We start from the raw sequence: 4,593 nt of genomic DNA, 5'->3' as shown, positions 1-4,593 counted from the left end.
TTTCATTCTCCATTCTCTTTTTAGATTTCTTCTTTATTTTTCTTTATTTTTCTGTAAGCCATAAACATGAGTGGCTGAGTTTTTTATTCAGTTCAAGGATTCAAGTTCTTATGTGTGATTTGTGAGATCAGGTTCTTAATTTAATTTATGTCTTTTTAAATATCTATTATTTTCTGATTTAATTATTTTTTATCTGTTGAATGATTTGCTAAAAAGGCCTATTAGTTAATTGTTTGATTTGATCAATTGCTAATTCATCTTCATAATCCGTAATTGTTGTGTAAGATTGAACATGAGTAGCAATTAGGTTTTATTGATTATGATCCAAGTTTTCGATAATAATCTAAGGAAATAATAGAGTGGATAAAATGATTTATGCTTCATAAATTGTTATTCAGCTTAACTACTTCCTTTTCTTAAAGCAGTTATTAATTTGATGAGGATTGCTTAATACCAACTCAGTTAATAATTAAAGTCAATAAGAGTACTGGGCTCAAATTGATGAGTATAAGGAAGTCAGGGGTTTACCTCGTTGTTTGGTAAATCTACGTTAAGTATTCAATAAGATATAATTATATTTCTTTTATCTATGATCAAAGCAATGCATTGGAATGCGAATTACCTTGGACTGAAGTTTGTTTAATTGGAGAGTTTCTTATTTTTAGATCTTAATTTTGGATTTTTGATTTCTTCTTTGGATTGTGAATTACCCCCCCCCCCTCCCCCAACCTTTGTTTCTTTTTCCATTACACAAGTGCACGAAATTTAATAATTCAGTCTCTATGGTTCGACTTGGATTTACCACGTAATACAAAAAATATTTCATAATTGGTGATTTCAGTTAATTTTATTTCTAGTGGATTCGACACTCATCATGGACTAATTATTGAATGCATAGAGAATATTAAAATATAATACTCTCTTAAACACAAAATTTAGTCCTTTTGTACATTTAGTACACTGAATAACCTCTCAGTGACATATAGGCAATACTCATCAGGAGGAAGAGATTATTCAAGCACATGCTCGCACACGATACATGAAACCCACTCCTCCTTAACAACTGTAATTTTGTATCTATGTGAGAAGTGATATTTTTTAGTGCTACAGAAATATATTATAAATTTCTTCTACGAGGCTGTTCTGCTTCTGCATGTATAGAAGGGTCAAATAAAAGTTCTGCATGCATATGTACATAGCTTAATTAAGTACAAGGAAGGAAGGCAATGGATTCAGAGAAAAGCAAGATTCTGATATTTGGAGCAACTGGGTATCTAGGAGAATACATGGTGAAGGCAAGCTTATCCATGGGTCATTCTACCTATGCTTATGTTCGCCCACTCAAACGAAAGCATATTTTTTCTTCAAAGCTACAAATTCACAAGCAATTCCAGTCCCTGGGTGTCACTGTATTTCAAGTATATATCCATTAATTAATTCTCTACATTTTATTTATATGATTTGACATGTTTAATCTAATTTATGCAAAAAGCAACTTAATTACAGGGAGAATTGGAGGAGCATGAGAAGCTTGTTTCAGTACTTAAACAAGTAGATGTGGTGATTTCCACTCTTGCTGTTCCTCAACACCTTGACCAGCTCAAAATTATCTCTGCCATGACAGAAGCAGGCAATATAAGGGTACTTTTTATTATTTTTTTGTTTTTGTTGATTTCCAACCGTTGTTCAAATACATAATCTATCTGCACAAATTGATGAAATGATCATTAATTCATTATGTGTACAAAATATATATGTTCAGAGGTTTGTTCCTTCAGAATTTGGTAACGAAGTGGACAGATTGAGTGGGCTGCCACCATTTGAAGCTCTCCTAGCCAATAAACGGAGAATCAGAAGGGCAACGGAAGCGGCAGGAGTGCCATACACTTGCGTATCTGCAAACTCATTTGCTGCATATTTTATTGATTACCTCCTACATCCACATGAAAAGCCCGACCAGCTTGTTGTTTATGGCAAGAGGTGACGCTAAGGGTGAGTAGCAATCTGCCTCAGTCTTTTACTATTTTTATTTTGTCTTCTTTCCAAGGTTTCTGATAAGAAAAGAAAAATCATAATAACTATATAAGATAACAATACTTCAATGGCATTAGAGTTATCAGGGCCATATGTACCAAAAAAAAATAATAATAACTATGTAAGGTTTCACTGATTTTTTCAAACTCCTGAGCTAAAATAGAGACTGTTAACAATGGAACACCTATATACCAGGAACAAATACAAGAATTTGAAGCTTTAGCCTATCAAAATTAAAACATATTTGGCATATTAATCTATGTGTACACTAAAACATCTTGGTTTTGCCTTGGCATGAAGCTGTGTTGAATTATGAGGAAGATATTGCAGCTTATACAGTGAGAGCAGCAACAGATCCAAGGGTGGCCAACCGTGTTATAATCTACCAGCCACCAGGAAATATTGTGTCTCAGTTAGATTTAATATCTTCTTGGGAGAAAAAGACTGGACGAACTTTCGAAAAGATTCAAGTTCCTGAGGAAGAAATTGTCAAGCTTTCTGAGAGTAAGATCTATTAATCAAGAAACTTTGTTTCTGATGGATATACAGAAACTGAAATTTTTGAACTGTTTTTTTGCCTGAATATAGTAACTAAATGATCATTAACTGTTTCATTGGTTGCAGCCCTAACTTTCCCAGAAAACATCCCAGTATCAATCCTGCACAACATATTCATCAAAGGTGATCAGATGAGCTTTGAACTCACAGAAGATGATCTGGAGGCCTCCAAGTTATATCCTGATCACAAGTACACTCCAGTTGATAGCCTCCTCGATCTATGCTTGATTAATACCCCTAAGCCCAAACGAGCAGCATTTGCATGAGGCTTAAAATCTTACTACTAAGTTCTTGATCGTCGTAACAATAATACAAACCGAAAAAAGTGTGTTTTTTTTTTAGTGCCATTACATGGATGTTGAATAAGATTGTGACTTGCATGATTGGAAATTGGCTCATTGTCCGCTTGATCCTTCTAGTGTTTCACCTGTTTCCCATATTGTCAAATGGAAGCCTCCAAATTGTGGTGTTTTAAAATGCAATTTCGATGCAGCAGTGGATGTGGTTTCGGTTAATGTGGGCATTGGGTGGCTGTTAAGTTTATAGAATAAAATTATGATATTATCTATATATTATATCATTGTGGATTTGTACATTATCATTGAAATAAGGTTTTATGCAAGTTTTTGAAATATTATGATTTTATTTTATTTTATTTTATCTTTTTGAAGTGAATTTATCGAAGTAATTAATTTAGCTTTTTTATATTATTGACATGTTCATCTAGGAAAAATTTAAAAAAATAAATGCAACAAAAAAATACAAAAATAAAAATTTGAGGAAAGAAAAGCATGAATCAAAATATATATTTCACAATTGCTATTAATTACTCTCTTGCTATCTTAAAACTCATGAGAATTTTTTTTATTACAATTCCAATGACATACAATAAAAATAAGCGAAATCATGCCACTAATAACATAACAAACTCATAATCAAAATAAAAAGTTAAATTTGAATTTTGCATACATTATATATAAGTTTGATGCAAGCATGATTATCAAATATATAAATTATTTTATTTCACATGCATTAGGAATTGCATAAAGTTATAATTTCTAAAGCAAATTTCACTGATCCTCTCTCAAATTTATTCCTTATAATGATAATGTTCATGAATTGAATTTACATGATGTTGTCCTCCTCTTTCACAAGTTATGGATGTTGAATTTAAGTATTAGATGTGCAAGATAAGAAAGAGAGCACCGGGTAGGTTAGTTGACCACTGCTCCGATGCTTAAATCAGTAATGATTGGACTATAGAATGGATGGCTAAAACTAGTTAGCACACATACCTGATGGCCCTTATATAGGTTTTGATATAGATTTCTGTTAGGATTAGGAGTTTGTAGTTGAGCGGAACTAGGAGTTCACAAAAGTCCTCATGTGGATGAAAGTCTAATCTCCTTCTACATTTAAGTAATAAAATGTTTTACTTGTTGCGAGGAAAGACCTATCACAATCAAGTCATCAACATGAATAAGAATAATCAATGGAACAGAGCCATCAGAAAATATAAAAAAAGAAGTATCTGCTTTCGATGGGGTGAACCCAAAATTAATAAGAAAATCACTTAGTCGAGAGAACCATGCCCGTGGAGCCTGTTTGAGGCTATGGAGAGACTGTTGAAGATGACACACATGAGAAGGAAATTGAGAATTAACAAATCCCTTCAGCTACTCCATGAAGATTTCCTCAGTCAATGTTCCATGTAAGAAAGTGTTTGAGACATCTAATTGTTTGATACACCAACTTTAGTGGCAGCAATAGCAAGGATAAGCCGAATGGTAGTGGCTTTAATCACATGATTGAAATTCTCATTATAATCTACTCATGATCGCTGTGCGTAGCCTTTTGAGACAAGACACACTTTGTAACAGTCTATGGTGCCTTCCAAAAACCTTTTGATGTGATATGCCCATTTGTTACCAATAATGTTGGCATTAGAAGGACAAGGAACCAGTCTCCATGTGTCATTGGCGTGAAGGGCACAAATCTCTT

General features: G+C 33.2%; 1 pseudogene; it reads left to right on the top strand.

Moving 5' to 3' along the window:
- The first annotated feature begins 1,087 nt into the window (after positions 1-1,087).
- Positions 1,088-3,172, top strand: LOC110634203 (isoeugenol synthase 1-like; annotated as a pseudogene).
- Positions 3,173-4,593: the final 1,421 nt, after the last annotated feature.

This window comes from Hevea brasiliensis, chromosome 6 (genome assembly GCF_030052815.1).
Source record: "Hevea brasiliensis isolate MT/VB/25A 57/8 chromosome 6, ASM3005281v1, whole genome shotgun sequence".
Classification (NCBI taxonomy): Eukaryota; Viridiplantae; Streptophyta; class Magnoliopsida; order Malpighiales; family Euphorbiaceae; genus Hevea; species Hevea brasiliensis.
Note: the sequence above shows the minus strand (reverse complement) of the source record. Positions and strands in the feature narration are given on the sequence as shown.